Source organism: Rhinatrema bivittatum, chromosome 1, assembly GCF_901001135.1.
Source record: "Rhinatrema bivittatum chromosome 1, aRhiBiv1.1, whole genome shotgun sequence".
NCBI lineage: Eukaryota > Metazoa > Chordata > Amphibia > Gymnophiona > Rhinatrematidae > Rhinatrema > Rhinatrema bivittatum.
In genome coordinates this window covers 281,874,777-281,894,551 of record NC_042615.1, presented here as the reverse complement: position 1 = coordinate 281,894,551, position 19,775 = coordinate 281,874,777, and the positions used below count along the sequence as shown (strand labels likewise).

The window sequence follows — 19,775 nt, the reverse complement described above, 5'->3', positions numbered from 1 at the left end:
GAGGCTGAGTGCCATTGCCAGGGCCCGGGACTAGGCCTTCTGCTGTCTTCTTTCTTCTTCCGGAAAATGTTTTGTTTTTGAAAAAGCAGTTTTTGGTTCTTTTGAAACAATATGAAAATGGGCTAATTCATCATGTTTTTCATTTTCATTTCAAATGAATGCACATTTCTAGTTCTTCTTGTAATCTGTTATTAGTCCTGCAATATATATAAAACTTCTTTGGGGTCATTTTCAAAAGTGCCTGCAGATTTGTCACCCATTTTGAAAGGAAAGTATGAATATAAACGATGACTTCTAGTGGCACTTTGAAATGAGGGGGCTGATTATCAGCTGTAGAGCAGTTAGTTAAGTTAACTAGATATAGCTATCCAGCTAACTTAAAGCTGCATTGCTGAATATTAGGGGTGTGCATTTGTTTTCGCTGTATCAGCAATCCGCAACGTATATGTCCCTATTCGTTGTATTCGTGGGGAGGCGAAACGTATTAAGCCTTCCCACGAATGTAACTTATCATCCGTTGCATTCGTTGGCCACCATTTTGAAGGGGCCAATTTTAATTTTAATTCCTATAAAATCCGGGGTCGGCGTGCACAAGGGGTGCACACATGTGCACTCCCTTGTGCGCGCCGAGCCCGAGGAGAGCCCCAGTGGCTTTCCCCGTTCCCTCCGAGGCCGCTCCGAAATCGGAGCGGCCTCGGAGGGAACTTTTTTTTGGCCCCTCCCAACCTTCCTCTCTCTTCCTCTATCTAACCCACCCCTCAGCCCTAACTAAATTGTCCCCTCCCCCCTACCTTTGTTGTAGGCCCTGACACAGGCCGCTGTGTCAGGGCACTTGGCCACGCCGTCAGACTGCCCCCGGACCGCGGCCCCGCCCCTGGACCGCCAATTTTTGCAAGCCCTGACACATACGCACGTCCCGGGGGTACTGCCCCCGGACCGCAGCCCCACCCATGGCCACGCCCACAGACCACCAAATGTTTGCAAGCCCCGGGACATACGCGCGTTCCGGGGTTACCGCACCCGGACCGCAGCCCCGCCCCCAGACAGCCAATTTTTGCAAGCCCCGGGACATACACACGTCCCAGGGCTTGCGCGCGCCGCCGAGCCTATGCAAAATAGGCTCCGCGTGGGCAGGCGGGTTTGTTAAGGATTACGCGCGTAACCCTTTTAAAATCCGCCCCAAAGGACGCCATTTCGCAGTATCCAGAGCCAAAAACCAGCCCTTTCCTGTGAGTCATCAGTGTCTCACAGGAAAGGGTCGGACAGGTTGGCACGGATACCGGAATGCAGCGTATCAGCATTTACATTCTGTGAAATGCAGTGAATGCAGCCAATCGCGCTGTCATTCAGTGCTCAGAGACCATTTTACTGATGACCCAGCACTATATATTCTTCAGCACGAGGCATGCCATGCACTTTCTTTGCAGGGGTGGTGTGGGGAGGTGGGCTTTCTGGAAGGAGGCTGCACTGAGAGATAGGCTAGTTAGTAAAGAGAAAAAAAAAGCTATTTATTCTTTATTTTGCTGCAGTGCCAGCTAGCCCTGTTTGTGTTTTAAGCAGTTTATTATTTAGGTGATCTGAGATGATCTCTGTGTGCCAGGGAGAGAAGCTGCTAGCAATGCCATTTTTTTTCATTCACCCTCTGGACTAGGCTTCAATTTTGCTAGAATTTGAATTGGAAAATATATTTCATCGATTTTCGTGCTATGCAACAATTCCAGCTTTTTTAAACTGAGTTTGTTTAATTCAACTCACTCAGTCTCTCTGTGCACTGGGCTTCAGTGGGCAGTGGGTAGCTAGACTGAACTTTATTATTGGGACGGTCTGTGCAGTGAAATCCCCAGTCTGCCTCTTTTGTGCTTACAAGCAAGCTGTGTGTGAGTGGGCACACCACACACGTCAGATTAGTGCACAGCAAGGCACCGTGACAGTGGGCAGTGGGTAGTTAACAGACCGAACTTTATTATTGGGACAGTCTGAGCAGTGAAATCCCCAGTCTGCCTCACTATGTCGACATAGTGAGGGCAAAGGTAGCGCCGGCGCATCCTTCAAAACCTAAGCCTGGTACCCGAAGAGGAAGTCGCCCTTTGAAGGGGGATACTGTTCTGTCCATCGGTGCTCGATGCCCTCTCTCTGCCCTCCTTACCTCTTTGGTGCCTCCCTCTCCATCCACGGGAAGATTGGCTGCCGCTGCGTCCATTTGCCGAGGACCCTTGGGCGTTCCCGGACCAGCTCGACGCTGCAATCACCATGTTTCCTGGAGGCCTAGGGGTGCCCGATTGAAGTACCAGCATTGGCGCGAACCTCGGGGGCGTCCCCCGAAGATGACATCACCCTCGACGGATATTTAAGGTCTTGGAATTTGCTAACACACTGAGTTAGCAAGGACATGGACATGGACAAGAACATGGATTGACAACGGACTCGCTTTGTCTGTCTAAGCTACTCTGCCTCCTTGGACTTACCAGAGGTACCCGTTCCTCGGGGGCCTCACTCTCTCCTTGGTTTTTTCAGGTGACAGTCTGGAACCAGTACTCGCTCCTCGAGGGCCCTCATCCCAGACATACTTCATATACTCTTCTGCCTGGAAGTCTTCACTACCAACTATCTCAGCTACATCAGTGAGTTACCATCGTTCTCTCTGAGCTTTCCCTGGAAAATACCATCGTTCTCTCTGAGCTTTCCCTGGAAATATAGGGCCTCGCTCCTCGAGGCCCTATATTTTCCAGCTCCTGGGCTTCATTGGGACATTGTGTGAGTGTTACATCTGCATAACCTGCCTACACACTATATCTCAATCTCTCCTCAGCTCAGCCTCCAGGGATCGCTGTTCCAGTATCTGAGGGACTACAGCCCAGCCAGGCTTGCCAGCTCACTACTGCCACCTCTGGTGGTTCAGTATACTGTCTAATAAAGAACTAGTGTGTGTTTGTCTCAACTCTGAGCCTGACTAGTGGTCCCTCTCGGGGGCGTGGTCATCTGCCACTGGTCCAAGGATCCACCCTCAACTATCTGATTGCTCATCCCATCAGGCATCAGATCAATAACAACCAGTTCACCTTTATCCACGTTTATTCACCCCTTCAAAAAAATGCAGCAAGATTGTGAGGCAAGACTTCCCTTAGGTAAATCCATGCTATTTGGTCTACTCATCTTAACTCTTTGTTGCCTTCTCCTCATGTTACCAAGTTCAGGATGCAGTGGAGTGGGAATTTGGGAGACGATATCACTGAGGATATTCTTCTACAAGCTTTTACAGGGGTGTACAAATACTTCATGGCTGCTAATATGAGAATAATCCAATTTAAATTACTAAATAGAGTGTATATCACTAGATCTTTGGGGTATTATATGAAGATATGGAATACCACCTTATGTTTGAAATGTAGGATGCAGGAGGGTACTTTGTGCCACATGTTCACGGGGTGACATAAACAACAAGCATATTGAAGACAGATTTATGCATCTCTGGATCAAATTATGGGAACATGCATTCCTTGGTCGGGTTCATTGGTTTATCTCAATGTTTTTAACACAGGGATAGATTTGCCGCTGAGAAAGCATACATTTAATGTTGTTGTGAAGGAACAACAGGTTATGAGTGTCCTTTTGTTTTAGTATTATTTAAGAGTAAATAACCATCCTTTAATTACCCATTCTACTCCACTCATAATTTTATAAACTTCTATTATGTCCCCTTAAACGTTTTTAAATTTAAAATGATTACATGTTGAAGTATTCTCTTCTATAAGTACAGTGTTTTAAACATTTTTACTATGATTATTTGCAAGTTCTGCTCCTCCTTACTGGTCCATAGATTCTGTTGTACATGACCTTTTGAGATCGCATTGTTGCGCGTCCCGGCTGCGTTGGTGCCGCGACCGGACCTGCTCACCTCATGTTCCCGTCTACCAGCTCCGGCTCCTCGTCCCTTGCAGCTGCCGCAAGTGCCTCTCACCCATGGCGCCCCCGGGCATCTCCAGGCCCATCGGGGCCTTCTGACTTTCAGCATTCTTCACGCCGGGGATCAGAGTCCTCCTCGGGGTCAACCCTGCCCCTAGGCACACGCGTGCGGATCACTTGGCCCTTTAAAGGGCCCAGTGCGGGAAACTATTCTGCGGCGCCCGATGATGACCTCATCTAGTCTGGGTATATAGGGCGAGGCCCAGTCCCCAGATCCTCGCCTTGGCAATTGGGTCAACACCTCGGTGTTACTAGTTTGCTGATCCTTGTTCCTGCGTTATTTGCTTCCTTGATCCAGTCTCGTTCCAGTGTTCCTGCGTTCCTGTGTACCTGTCTTGTTCCAGTGCTCCTGTATTCCCGTGGTCCTCTGTGTCCCAGTGTCTCTCCTGATTCCTGCTCTGCGTTCCTTCTCTTGTCGTACCTCCTTGGACTGATTCACGGTACTGACCTCTGCTTGCCAGACCACGTTTGACCGCTGCCTGGAACCAATCACTGCCTGCCTTCTGACTACGCCTGACCACCACCTGGAATTCACCTTTGCTCTCCTTGAGTACGTACGGACTGATCTTGGAACTGACTCTTGCTTTGGCTGACTACCCTCGGACGGATACCCTGGCTTTGACCCTTGCGCTACACTCAGATACTGTTTGCTCCTGTGACCACCAGACCAGCCTACTCGGACACTGCTCGCAGCCTACAACAGACTAGACCAGTAGGCAATGCCTATCTCGCCCAGAGGACCTTCATCTCCGGCTGCATTCCAGCGGTCAAACGTAGTCAGAAGGTAGGCAGGCGCTCTTTGGATCCAGCCAGAGGGCCATACCAATCCTGCATCAGGCCAAGGGTCCACCTCCAGCACAACAGGTTGCCATGGCCATGGACTCAGCGGAGTCCTCTGCCTTGCAGGCCATCCCAGGTCTGGCGACATGTGTCAAGGAGCAGCAACAATTCATCGAAGTATTGGCCACCTCAGTCGAAAGACTGCATTCTCAACTCGAGGAATCTGTTATGGCCAATCCAAGGGCTCTTGCCGACAGTCCGTCTGTTGTTTCATTGCCCTCATGGGCATTGCTGGCCCTCCCAGCTCCTTCCCTATTCAATAGGGATCCTTGTCTCTGTTGAGGTTTTATCAATCAATGCTACATGCAGTTCTCACTGCAACCTATTCTCTTTCTGGATGAAGTGACGAAGATCACATTCATTCTCTCTTGTCTGGAGGGGAAGGCGCCACTTTGTGAGCGCTCTGACTCCATTCTTCAACAGCTTCCCCAATTTATCTCAACATTCCAACACAACTTTAAAGACCCAGGTCAACAGGCGGACGCAGGCCACCATCTCCTACATCTCCACCAGGGATCACACTCAATCTCTGAGTACACTGTGGAGTTCCGGACTCTGGCAACTGAGTTGGGATGGCAGGAAGATTGCTTGCAGGCACTCTGGGGTTATCTCCTGTGCTGAAGGATGAATTGGCCGCCTGAGAGATCCCTACATCCTTGGAAGAACTGACCACCGTCTCCAAGAACGGTATAGGGAGGTAAAGGCTCTCTGATCTCCCGCCCTACGGCCACCTCGGTCTACAAGCCCCAAGTTATAGGCATTACCGGTGGGTTCTCAACCTCCAGAGGAACATAAGAACATAAGAAAATGCCATACTGGGTCAGACCAAGGGTCCATCAAGCCCAGCATCCTGTTTCCAACAGTGGCCAATCCAGCCCATAAGAACCTGGCAAGTACCCAAAAACTAAGTCTATTCCATGTTACCATTGCTAATGGCAGTGACTATTCTCTAAGGGGCGGATTTTAAGAGCCCTGCTCGCCTAAATCCGCCCAAATCCGGGCGGATTTAGGCGAGCAGGGCCCTGCGCGCCGGTGAGCCTATTTTACATAGGCCTACCGGCGCGCGCAGAGCCCCGGGACTCGCGTAAGTCCCGGGGTTTTCGGAGGGGGGCGTGTCGGGGGCGGGACCGAGCACAGCGCCGTTTTGGGGGCGTGTCGGGAGCGTTTCGGGGGCGGGTCCGGGGGCGTGGTTACGGCCCGGGGCAGTCCGGGGCGTGGCCGCGCCCTCCGGACCCGCCCCCAGGTCGCGTCCCGGCACGCTTGCGGCCCGCTGGCGCGCGGGGATTTACGCCTCCCTCCGGGAGGCGTAAATCCCCCGACAAAGGTAAGGATGGGGTTTAGACAGGGCCGGGCAGGTGGGTTAGGTAGGGGAAGGGAGGGGAAGGTGAGGGGAGGGCAAAAGAAAGTTCCCTCCGAGGCCGCTCCGATTTCGGAGCGGCCGCGCGAATAGGCGTACTTTTGCTGGCGCATCAGGCGCAAGCAAAAGTACGCGGGATTTTAGTAGATACGCGCGGAGCCGCACGTATCCACTAAAATCCGGGATCGGCGTGCGCAAGGCTATGGATTCTGTATAGCCGGCGCGCGCCGAGCCGCGCAACCTACCTCCGTTCCCCCCGAGGCCGCTCCGCGCGTATCTACTAAAATCCCGCGTACTTTTGCTTGCGCCTGATGCGCCAGCAAAAGTACGCCTATTCGCGCGGTCTGAAAATCTACCCCTAAGTGAACTTAATAGTAGGTAATGGACTTCTCCTCCAAGAACTTATCCAATCCTTTTTTAAACACAGCTATACTAACTGCACTAACCACATCCTCTGGCAACAAATTCCAGAGTTTAATTGTGCGTTGAGTAAAAAAGAACTTTCTCCGATTAGTTTTAAATGTGCCCCATGCTAACTTCATGGAGTGCCCCCCTAGTCTTTCTATTATCCGAAAGAGTAAATAACCGATTCACATCTACCCGTTCTAGACCTCTCATAATTTTAAACATCTCTATCATATCCCCCCTCAGCCGTCTCTTCTCCAAGCTGAAAAGTCCTAACCTCTTTAGTCTTTCCTCATAGGGGAGCTGTTCCATTCCCCTTATCATTTTGGTAGCCCTTCTCTGTACCTTCTCCATCGCAATTATATCTTTTTTGAGATGCGGCGACCAGAATTGTACACAGTATTCAAGGTGCGGTCTCACCATGGAGCGATACAGAGGCATTACATTTTCCATTTTATTCACCATTCCCTTTCTAATAATTCCCAACATTCTGTTTGCTTTTTTGACTGCCGCAGCACACTGAACAGACGATTTCAATGTGTTATCCACTATGATGCCTATATCTCTTTCTTGGGTTGTAGCACCTAATATGGAACCCAACATTGTGTAATTATAGCATGGGTTATTTTTCCCTATATGCATCACCTTGCACTTATCCACATTAAATTTCATCTGCCATTTGGATGCCCAATTTTCCAGTCTCACAAGGTCTTCCTGCAATTTATCACAATCTGCTTGTGATTTAACTACTCTGAACAATTTTGTATCATCTGCAAATTTGATTATCTCACTCGTCGTATTTCTTTCCAGATCATTTATAAATATATTGAAAAGTAAAGGTCCCAATAGAGATCCCTGAGGCACTCCACTGTCCACTCCCTTCCACTGAGAAAATTGTCCATTTAATCCTACTCTCTGTTTCCTGTCTTTTAGCCAGTTTGCAATCCAAGAAAGGACATCGCCACCTATCCCATGACTTTTTACTTTTCCTAGAAGCCTCTCATGAGGAACTTTGTCAAACGCCTTCTGAAAATCCAAGTATACTACATCTACCAGTTCACCTTTATCCACATGTTTATTAACTCCTTCAAAAAAAGTTAAGCAGATTTGTGAGGCAAGACTTGCCTTGGGTAAAGCCATGCTGACTTTGTTCCATTAAACCATGTCTTTCTATATGTTCTGTGATTTTGATGTTTAGAACACTTTCCACTATTTTTCCTGGCACTGAAGTCAGGCTAACCGGTCTGTAATTTCCCGGATCGCCCCTAGAGCCCTTTTTAAATATTGGGGTTACATTTGCTATCCTCCAGTCTTCAGGTACAATAGATGATTTTAATGATAGGTTACAAATATTTACTAATCGGTCTGAAATTTCATTTTTTAGTTCCTTCAGAACTCTGGGGTGTATACCATCCGGTCCAGGTGATTTACTACTCTTCAGTTTGTCAATCAGGCCTACCACATCTTCTAGGTTCACCGTGATTTGATTCAGACCATCTGAATCATTACCCATGAACCTATGCAGATAAACCGTGGTCGCCTTACTCCCAAGGAATGCCTCCAAAGAAGAAAGTCTGGTCTCTGCCTTTACTGTGGGGATTCTGGCCATCTTCTACAGACTTGTCCCGTACGTCCGGGAAACTCCAAAGCCTGAGCCCGGCAGGGACCCGAGCTTGGGCGCCACAGTTTCTGGCCGTCAACTGCTGCTGCCTATTTCCCTCCTTAGGGAGGTGCATTCCTTTGCCACCACCGCCCTCATAGATACTGGGGTGGGTGGGAACTTCATCCTCGAGGAGATAGACACTCTCCTATGGATACCTATTCAACCACTGGAGGTGCCGTTGTGCATCACCCCCATCCACAGAGAACCTCTACCGGTCCATATAACTCACCATACTGTGGTTATCCGACTGACTGTGGGGACCCTCCACAAAGAAGAAATTACCTTCTTGATCCTCAAATGGTCAGTACACCCCATAGTTCTTGGCCTCCCTTGGCTTCAGTTACATTCACCCCACATCGACTGGCAGTCACTTCAACTAACCCAGTGGGGCCCTCAATGTCAAGATCAATGTTTATGACAGGTATCTCCACCCGTACCCGTTCTCACTTCTACAACCCTTCCTGGGTTGCCTACTCCATACATAGAATACCAGGATGTATTCTCCAAACAGAAGGCAGAAGGCTCCGGAAGTTTAATTGCCCTATAGAACTAAGGGCTGAACTTACCCTCCCTCACTCCCGGAGACCCAGGCCATATCTGCCTTTATTAAAGAAAACTTAGCTAAAGGTTTTATAAGACCTTCTACCTCCCTGGCTGGTGCCGGGTTCTTCTTTGTAAAGAAGAAGGTTGGGAATCTGAGACCCTGTATCGACTACAGGGGTCTGAATGCCATTACCCGGAAGGACCAATACCTACTCCAGCTCATCAGTGAGCTCTTTGATCGGCTACAAGGGGCTCAAATCTTCACAAAGTTGTACCTGCGTGGAGCATATAACTTAATCCGGATCCAGCCTGAAGACATATGGAAGATCACATTCAATACAAGAGATGGATACCACGAGTACGTAGTTATGCCCTGCAGTCTATGCAATGCCCCCACTATCTTCCAGCGGCTGATGAATGAGATCTTTCGAGACCTTTTATACTCATTTGTCACAGTGTACTTGGACGATATATTAATTTTTTCCAAGGATCTGGCTTCCCATCGCTCCCACATCCAAACCATTCTCCATCAGCTCAGAGAACACCACTTGTACGCCAAACTATAGAAATGTCTTTTTGAGCAATCCAGCCTTCCATTCCTGGGGTACATTATCTCGAGTCAAGGGTTCACCATGGACCCAGACAAGCTCCAAGGCATCCATGATTGGCCCCAGCCAGTGGGATTGCGGGCTTTGCAAAGATTCCTTGGCTTCACAAATTATTATCATCACTTCACAACAGACTACTCCATGCTGGCCGCTCCACTCACCGCCATGATCAAGAAAGGAACTGACCTTCGGGTCTGGAGTCCCAAGGCACAGTCTGCATTCCAAGCATTAAAGTAGCCTTCTGTATTGGTCCATGTCTCCACCATCCGGACTCAAGCCGCCCCCTTCGTTGTGTTCCATGATTGGGCTCCATCCTGTGATGTCACCCATATGTGAGGACTAACATCCTGCTATACTGTGAGAACACCTGTTACAGGTAAGCAACATTTGCTATATCACCTCCTGAATAACCTGATTCAGTCTAAACGCGAGCAATGTAGCTAGCATTTTAATTTCCTGGTTAAGTAGATCTGTTAAGATCCTGGGAGCCATTGGTTCCTACCAGGCTGTTAAATTATGCCCAGCTTCAAAAACTCCTCTCTTCCGGGCCAAATTAGACATATTTTTTAATGGAGTGATGATCCGATCGCTTAATAACTTTGTGAGGGAATACATAGAAAACTCCCTCAGACTGCCTTAAAGCCCCAGGCACAGCTGTCTTTCCCTATCCTCCTTAAAATCTAGACCACAGGGAATTGTGGGTGAAGGGAGGCGCCCTCACTATAGTTTAAGAATTCAGGGCTTGGAAGGGTTAAACAGGCCCTGGGGAGTTGGCAGAGACCTACCCTATGCTAAGACTTGTTATGTTTAAGGACTGTGTATTACCTGAAGTTAAGGAAACTGCACTGCTTGTTTGATTTTGGTTTTCTCACTGTAATAAACTGCACCTGGCCAGAATCTGCCTCCTTATTTCCCTTGGCTGTTTCCCTAAGCCACAATTGGCCATATTATTACAAGCTTATAAAACTCAGATCCAAAGCCATCTGGCCCTGGAGTTTTAGCTAATTTCAATTGTTTGATAGCTTTGTGAATTTAAATCTCAGTAACAGACTCCTTTAAGCAATCTCAGGAATGTTCACTCACTTGCGGGAGAATTATATTACTAAAAAAATTATATTGCTCTTATTCAGATGGCAAACGCTCTTAATACAGCTGTTTATAGTACTTCTGGAATGTTTGCGATATAAGGGGAACAGTTTCACAAGTTTAAGAATCATACATCAACTGTGAAAGCACTTTTCTGGTTTTAGTAGATTTCACCAATCAGGCTAGAAATTTCCCCGATTTGCTCCCTCATTGATATAATCTTAATTTGTAAAATAAAAAAGATTATTGTGTTTTAATAGTCAATACATCATCCAGCTCTTTCTAAGCTGTCAATAAATCATCTTTGGAGGCCTGAGGCATATCACATTTATGAATTCATATCAAGGAAGCAATTTGTTTAGTCAGCTCCAACACTTTCTTATCTCTTGCCCTGGTGCCGGCATGCAATCCCCAGGCCCAGCGGCAGTGGTGAGGCCTCTGGCCATGCCCACGTCCCGCCCCACCCCTTCCCGCCCACGCCCTGCCCATTTTTTTAAGCCCCGGGACATACGCATGTCCCGGGGCTTGCGCGCGTCTCCGAGCCTATGCAAAATAGGCTCAGTGCGCAGGAGTGGGTTTTCGGGGTTACGCGCATAACTTACACACGTAACCCTTTGAAAATCGGCCCCATAGAATTAGCTTTCTGCCAAATCTTTTTATCTTCTAACCTAAAATTACTTCTCCACCTCCTCTCTAAACGATGAGAATTTCTTTTAAGTTCAGCTAATTCCTGAGAAAACATGGAGAACCCACAAACCTACCATTTTGTTTCCCTTTCTTAGCTTCCACTCCATCCTTTTCCAAGGCCTGTTGTAACAAATCAAACCAGCCCTGATATAGAATCTCAATATCTTCTAATCTTCATCCTCTGCATGCATGCCTACAACTCCAGTGATTCCAGGACTGCCGCCTCAGTATGCATCATTCAGTGATGTGTTCTCCAAAGAAGTTCCTGACATCCTTCCGCCACACAGATCTTATGACTGTGCCATAAGGCTGAAACCTAACACTGAACCTCCTAAAGGACGTGTCTATCCACTCTCTGCTATAGAGAACAAGGCTATGTCCAAGTACATCGAGGAGAATCTACAGAAGGGATTCATTAGACCATCAAAGTGTCCAGCTGGCACAGGTTTCTTCTTCATGGGGAAGAAGGATGGTACCTTGTGTCCTTGTATCGACTATTGAGGTCTGAATGAGATCACGATCAAAGACCGATATCCCCTACCTTTAATCTCAAAGGTGTTCGACTGGCTTCAAGGTGCCAAAATATTCTCGAAACTTGACCTGAAGGATGTTATCCTAGAGTGTAACATCGATATTTTGTTTATTAGAGACTTGGTTCTCTTACAGTTTGGGGGGGGGGGGGGGGTTCTAAAACTCAAATTATTACCATTGATAGAAAAAGAAAATGTGGAGGGGGAATAGCTGTGATTTATAAACGTTCTTTTCCATTGAAATGTATTTTTACTGATCAAAATCTTGGTTCAGAGTGTATTACTGTTAAAATAGAGTTTCAAGAACCTATTATATTTTCTCTTTGGTATTGTCCTCCAGGTTTTTAAACAGTGTAAGGGGAAGAAGTTCTATTGTAGATAGGAATCGGTACTCGCTCCACGAGGGCCTACATTCCTATAGCTCTGAAGACTCCCTTCTGTCCAAGACGTTATCGCAGGCACGGAGATCGAGAGTTATATTGGCAAGTAGAGATGTGAATCGTGTGATCGATCGTCTTAACGATCGATTTTGGCTGGGGGGGAGGGAATCTGATCGTCACAGTTTTGTTTTTTTAAAAATCGTTTAAATCGTAAATCGGGGGAGGGAGGGAAAACCCCCACCCTCCCGAACCCCCCCAAAATGTTTTAAATTACCTGGGGTCCAGTAGGGGGATCCCGGTGTGATCTTCCACTCTCGGGCCATGGCTGCATTAATAGAAATGGCGCCGGCGCTACCTTTGCCCTGTCATATGACAGGGCAAAGGTAGTGCCGGCGCCATTTTGGTTCCTGTCCCCCGATGTCACGAGCGCAGGAGATCACTCTCGGACCCCCGCTGGACCCCCAGGGACTTTTGGCCAGCTTGGGGGGGCCTCCTGACCCCCACAAGACTTGCCAAAAGTCCAGTGGGGGTCCGGGAGCGACCTCCTGCACTCGGGCCGTATTGCAAAATGGCGCCGGCCATACTCCAGGAGCTATCTCCTGCGCTCGTGACGTCGGGGGACAGGAACCAAAATGGCGCCGGTGCCATTTCTTTTTTTTTTTTTTTTGTTTAAATTCTTTATTGAGTTTTCAAAATATATAACAAGAGAGTAGTATACAGGTATGGTATAGTCCACGGAGACTGAACAAAACAAACCGAGAAACTGAAGTGTACCACAATACAATATGCATGTGACGAACATACGGTAATTTACAGTAATAATAACATGTATCTCCAGTGGCTAAAAGTAGTATAACTCTAGAAGAGAAGGTAGAAAGGAATAGCGGAGAACTCAGAGTCTGAGAGGAGCAAGGGATGAGTCCAAGGTAAGTATCAGGAAAAATAATGTTGGAGATGGAGAGCTACCAAAACAAACAATGGACTCACCTGAGAGAAGAAAAAGTTAAGGGTGCAAGGAAGAGAAGGAAGATTGAGAGAGAGAGAAAAAGGGAGAGGAGAGGGGGGGAATAGGAGTGTAAAGGAAAAAAAAAGAGATCCAAGACTGTCATACCGTTCACAATCACTGAGAGGGAAAATCCGTCATAGTAGCAGCCACATAATCATCTAGGGGTTTCCACACTTGAGCCCAGGAGGCCAACCTGTTGAACTTAATTGCCATTGCTTTTTCATATTTATAAAAAAGACATACAGAATTCCACCACCAAGGGTAGGAGAGCAAATCACTACGCTTCCAGTTTGAGAGTATCGTGTGCAAGGCGACTGTGAACAGGAAGTCCATTAGTTTCCTATGCGGGAGAGATAGTTGCAATGAGGAATTGGCTCCTCTAAGGAAGACTATTGCATATGTAAGAGGATGATTCAAAGAGAAAATGGTGGATATAGTATGCCAAATTTGATACCAAAAATTCCTGACATAAGAGCAGTAGAAAAGCATATGCTCTAAGGTAGCCTTGGGTTCAGAGCAGGACCAACATTCGTGTGAATCAAGTAGGCCAGCGCAGTGTAGTCGCCACGGGGTCCATAAAGCCCTGTGCATTAAGAAAAAGGAAGACTGCATCAAACTGGAAGATAGTGAAATGCGATTAGTGATAGACCAAAGATGTTTCCATTCATTTTTGGCAATATCAACATTTGTCTCTCTTGACCATACAGGGTATAAACAGGAATTAAGCTTACCGACTGAAGCAGAATTGATGATTTTATACATTCTGGAGGCTAAATGGCCTCTAGGGCCGTGTTCCTGAAAAACTTGTAGTAAGTAGGGGGAAGTGTTTAATGGGGTGGACATGTATACAGAAGAAGAGAGAACGCTCCTTAATTGGAGCCAGGCATAAAATTGAGAAGTCGGTAACCCAAATTTCTGTTGGAGTCGAGAATAAGGCAAAATCTTAGCATCTTCTAAAATGGAGGATAGAAACCAAATACCTTTTGTGTGCCATTTCGGCCAGTTAAGAGGGTGACCATTTATAGTCAGTAGATAATTATTCCAAATAGGGGCCATATTAGATTGATTCCAAGAAGGTATCTGTTCAGGGTGAATGGAGTCAAAAAACAAAAATGCTTTGTGCAAAGAATGTAAGATGGGATTAGAAGTAACTGGTGCCGAGAGTCTAATGCCAGGAAGATAGGAAAGTGGGAGGGGGGATAGAAGAGAGCGTTCTAAGGGTAACCATCTAGGTTGTTCCCACGGATCAATGGTGATAGTATAATGATGGGAGGCTTGCTGCAGTATAAAAGCTTGATGGTAACCATAGAAATTGGGGAAATTGACTCTCCCTTCCATTTGGTGAGTTTTAATTTGGACAAGGCAATTCTCGGTGTCTTATTCTTCCATAAAAAGGAGGATAAAATCTGATCCACCTTCTTATAGAATGTGCTAGAAAAGAAGATGGGTAACATAGACAAAGAGTATGTAATTTTAGGAGCTATAACCATTTTAATGGTGTCTAGTCGACCCCACCAAGTCAGGTGTAGGGGAGACCAGTTAATGGTCAGGTCCTCTAGTGTTTGGAGTATGCGGGATTCAGCATTAGACAGTGTTAGGGAAGGGTCCGAGTGAAAATATATACCCAGATTTTTAAGGCTTTGGGGCACCTTTTGGTTAGCAGATTTTGAAAGATCAATCAGAGACCCCAGAGTATTAAGAGACAAGAGTTCGGTCTTGTGCCAGTTAATTTTGTAACCCGATAGAGCCGAGTATGCCGTGATTTGCTGAAGAAGGTGAGAAAGTGAAGAATCAGGATTAGATAAAAACAACAATACATCGTCTGCGTAAGCTGACAGCTTATGTTCCTCAGATCCAATGAGTACACCTTTAATCATATGATTTTGTCGTATTGCAATGAGAAGAGGTTCCAAAGCCAGGTTGAAAAGCAACGGAGAGAGGGGGCAACCTTGTCGCGTTCCTCTATATAGGGAAAAAAGAGGGGATCTACGATTATTAATATAGAGGAAAGCATTGGGGGAATGATATAAAAGTCGAATCCAGGAGAGAAAGTTAGGGCCAAATCCGAATTTGTGGAGAGTAGAAAAAAGAAATGGCCATTCAACGCGGTCAAAAGCTTTTTCCGCATCTAAGGAAACTGCAATAACTGGAGAGGGGGCAGAAAAAACAGTGTCGTGTATGTGGAGGAAGAGTCTGGTATTATTGGCGATTAGCCTATTTTTTATAAATCCCGATTGGTCTGGATGGATTAGGTGGGGCATTATTTTAGATAATCTAGTGGCCAGTATTTTAGTGAATATTTTGTAGTCTGTATTCAGTAATGAGATGGGCCGATAATTGCCAACCTCAGTTGCATCTCTCCCTGGCTTTGGAAGAACCACAATACATGCTGTTGAAAAAGACGCATATGTTTGCGGTTGAACCGGGGCTGAAGAGTAGTATTGCTGAAGATGTGGTATAAGTTCCTTACTGAAGGCTCTGTAAAAATCCGTAGTAAAGCCATCAGGACCAGGGGCTTTTCCAACAGGGAGAGCTTTGATGGCTAGTTCAATTTCCTGGGAAGTGATTGGAGATTCTAGGTCTCGTTGCTGTTGATCGGAGAGTGAAGGATGTGAGAGAGAGGAGAAAAAAGAATTCAATTCTTCTTCCGAAGCATGTGTTTCCGTTTGATATAACTTGGCTTAAAAGTCTCTGAAGGTTTGTAAAATATCCGCATCTTGAGTAAGAAATTGATTAGAAGCAGTCTTGATTTTAACGATGCGCTTTTTTTCCTCTCTTTTCTTTAAGTAGGATGCTAGCAAATGTCCACATTTGTTATTTTCTGCGTAATATGTAGCGTTGTTATGAAAGGCATGCAGATGTACTGATGTACTGAGCAGCTGATTATATTGAAATTTTGCTTTCAATACATTTGTTAAGGAGGCGCTAGTCGGATGTCGTATGTGTTCCGCTTCCAAGGAAGCCACAGAACTTTGGAGGCGAGTTAGGTCAGCTTGGTTAGCCTTTCGTTGATGCGCAGAGTAACTGATAACGTCTCCTCTAATAGTGGCCTTGTATGCGTCCCAGAGTGTGGATAGTGAGATCTCAGGAGTAGAGTTGAGGTGAAAATACTCAGTAGTTTTTTCATGTAGGTGAACCAAAAATTTCGGATCTGATAGGAGTTGAGGATTGAATCTCCATATCTTGTCGGTTGCAATGGGGTGTTGGAGCCCACACTGAAGGATAATTGCCGCATGATCGGAAACTAAGATGGGAGCTATCGACGCAGAAAGAATCCTTGGGATTAGGCTATTGGAAGCTAGAAAGAAGTCAATACGGGAGTAAGAGGAGTGAGGAGCCGAAAAAAAGGTGTAGTCCCTCTCCGTAGGGTGTAGAAGGCGCCAAGCATCCACGAGTCCGAGAGAAGACATAAGATGTTTGAGAGTCTTGCTAGATTTAGAAGTGGTTAGACGTGCAGTAGACTTCCTGTCAATGAAGGGATCTAGGGCTTGATTAAAGTCTCCTCCAACAATAGTCGAGTTGGAATCATTAGTCAAGAGTTGGGTGAAGGTGTCATGGAAGAAAGAGGGGTCATCGATGTTTGGAGCATACAGGTTGAGAAAAGTATGTGGCTCCTTATTGATTGAGGCTTGAATGAGATTCCATCTGCCGTCCAGATCAGCCGATTGATAAGTGATCACAGCATCCAGCCTTTTGTGGACGAGGATGGCCGTGCCCCGTTTTTTGTGAGCTGCAGGGCTGAAGAAGACTTGGCCTACCCATAGTTGTTTCAGTTTAAGGGACTCAGCCGATGTTAACCGAGTCTCCTGTAAGAGAGCAATATCAGTTCGTAGAGATTGCAAATAGGTGAGGATCTTTTTCCTTTTGATAGGGTGCGACAGGCCTTGAACATTTAGGGAAACCACAGTGAAAGAAGCAATTGTGGCAGCCATATTGTAAAAAAGCCAAGGAGAAAAAGAAAAAGAAAGAAAAAATCCAAAAACGTGCCTATGTAGCAAAAATTCTTGTAACTCAGATACTGCTGCGGGGGGGGGGGAATACAGGGGCAAGGAGTGAAAAAGGAGGGAAAGAGTACCAGAAGAAGGATATAATAGAAAGGAGAGAAGAAGAGAAAAGATATAGAGGAGAAGGGTAGAGGAAAGATGTACCTGATAAGTTCCAAAGAAAAAAGAAGCACCACTTGTGCTAAGCTTACAAGTCCCCAAAGGGACAACTGAGTCGGGCCTCTAGGCGGACCACTGGCCAATCCGAGCGAGTTACACCGCTCGTTAGGAGAGTAAAATAAAACTGATTCCAATCTGGAAAAAAGAAAAATTATACAGTCATCTTAGATTGCTTCCCCAAGCATCGAACGTGAAAAGAATAGATGAAAATATTCACATGGCAGGGTTACCATCAACCTTCTGTATTCAGGTCACCATATCATTAGAGTTGCCAACGGATTGAAGAAAAACCTCTAACTCCTGAGGTTGTTGAAAGAGTTTCGTCTGGTTCAGATGCGTGACCCGCATCTGAGCCAGGTATAGCAGACCATATTTAGCTCCAAGTTGTTGAAGTTTCGGGCGCAAGGCGAGGAACGCTTTGCGCCGATCCGCAGTGGCTTTAGCCAAATCGGGGACGAAGAGCACATTGCGGCCTTGATATTGTACTGGTGCTTGCGTTCTTGCAGTCATCAGGATTTGCAAAACCTGTGGATATCGCAACAATTTAAATATAATCGGCCTCGGATATTTAGAGTTGTGGAGTGGCTTGGAAGGAACCCTGTGTGCCCTCTCGATCTCTAAAGGATAGTGAAAATCCAGACGGAGGCTAGTGGTAAGTAGTTTAGCAATGAAGCCATTAATATCATTACCTTCTTCGCCTTCCGTAATACCGAGAACCCGAATATTATTCCGGCGATTCCTATTTGATAGATCTTCCATGTTAGCCTGCAAGCGTTCCAAGCCTTTAGTGATATGGGGAACAGAAGCGGTAGTAAGCAGCAGGGAAGAGACCTGGGATTCCACGTCATCCAGGCGAGAACGGTACGTTTCAAGTTTGCTAGAAACAGTTTGTAATTCCCCTCTAAGCGCATTAGTGGCATCAATATTGACGTTAATCAAATCTTTTAATTGCCGCAATTCGGTGAGTACGACATCCGCCGATGCCATGACTTTTGATGGTGGGGCCTTGTCCGGCGACGGAGGGTCGGCCTTAGTTCTCTTGGTGCCTGATGACGCTGCAAATGCCGCTTCAATTTTCCCGACTTTGCTCGACGCCATTGGGAGCTATAGCGATTAAAAGACGAGTTGGAGAAAAAGAATATTTCTGGGGAAGCGTAAAGTCCAAAATTTCCATACTTGTTGGATAGACCAGAGCGGAGCTGCAAGCTTAGGCGGCCATTTTGATCGCTGCGCGAGAGCGCCCCCCGCGTCGGCGCCATTTCTATTAACGCAGACGTGGCCCGAGAGTGGAAGATCACACCGGGACCCCCCCACTGGACCCCAGGTAATTTAAAACATTTTGGGGGGGGTTCAGGAGGGTGGGGGATTTATTTTAAAGGGTCGGGGTGGGTTTTAGGGTTGTTTTAGTATGCCGGTTTTCCCGCCCTCCCCCTTCCCCTCCCCCCTCCCCACGATTTTTGACGATAAATCGGGGGAATTCCTATTGTATCGTGCCTCTAACGATTTAAAATATATCGGACGATATTTTAAATCGTCAAAAAACAATTCACATCCCTATTGGCAAGATCGCAGATAGGAACTGGTACTTGCTCCACGAGGGCCCATGTTCCTAGAATCCTTTACAGACTCTCTTCTACTCTAGAAGCCATTTCATATACAGCTATTGTGAGTTCTTATTACAGACTGTTAGAGGAACCAGTGCTCGCCTACGGCTTCTGTTCCTGAATATACTAAAGAATCTCTGTGGCATAGAGACCATTGCAGACATCTACTATTGTGAGTGTACCATCTTGTATCCAGTATACCCTGTCTACTCACTACTTCTAGTCTCTCTCTACAGCTCAGCAACCCTGAGATTATATTCCAGTATCAGAAGGACTTCAGCCCTGCTGAACACCTCGACTCTCTACTGCCACCACTGGTGGTCCAGCTTCCAGTCTAATAAAGAACTATTTGTGTTATTTCATATTCTAGCCTAGCCAGTGGTTCCTCTCAGGATCTTCTCCTGGGGGCGCTGTCATCTGCCATCGGCCCAGGGATTCACCATTTCCTCCAAGTGGTCATTCCTTACACTACTATCACTCTGTGGGAGCTAACCACTACCAACCACTAACACCGCTTACGGAAGTATTATATAGATAGCTAACTTCTCTTTCTATGGGACTTGCCAGCAGCCTATATATAACAGATTGCTACTCCGTAGCAGATGCATGATAGATTGCTATCTCAGTAGCAAAGTACAATATACCTACCTATTGTTAGCTCCTCTCCTCAGAAGAGCATCATTGAACAGATTGTCAACTCCTCTTCCCTGGAAAGTTGATCCATAATAGATTGCTACCTCCTTTCCTTACAGGAGCATCTAAACAGCAGTTCGCTAACAGATTCACAGATAGCTAACTCCTCCCCTCTGGAGGAGCAGATCATGACAGATTACTACTCCTCCCCCTTTCAGGAGAAAAGCAGAACAGATTGCTAACTCCGCCCTCCTGGCGGGGTGAGCGATAACAGATTGCTAACTCCTCCCCTCTGGAGGAGGAGAAC

General features: G+C 46.5%; 1 long non-coding RNA gene across 1 annotated transcript in view; it reads right to left on the bottom strand.

The window, feature by feature from the left end:
- LOC115087972 overlaps positions 1 to 19,775 on the bottom strand; it is a 121,871-nt gene that overhangs the window by 33,478 nt on the left and 68,618 nt on the right. The gene's annotated exons all lie outside the window — the stretch shown is intronic.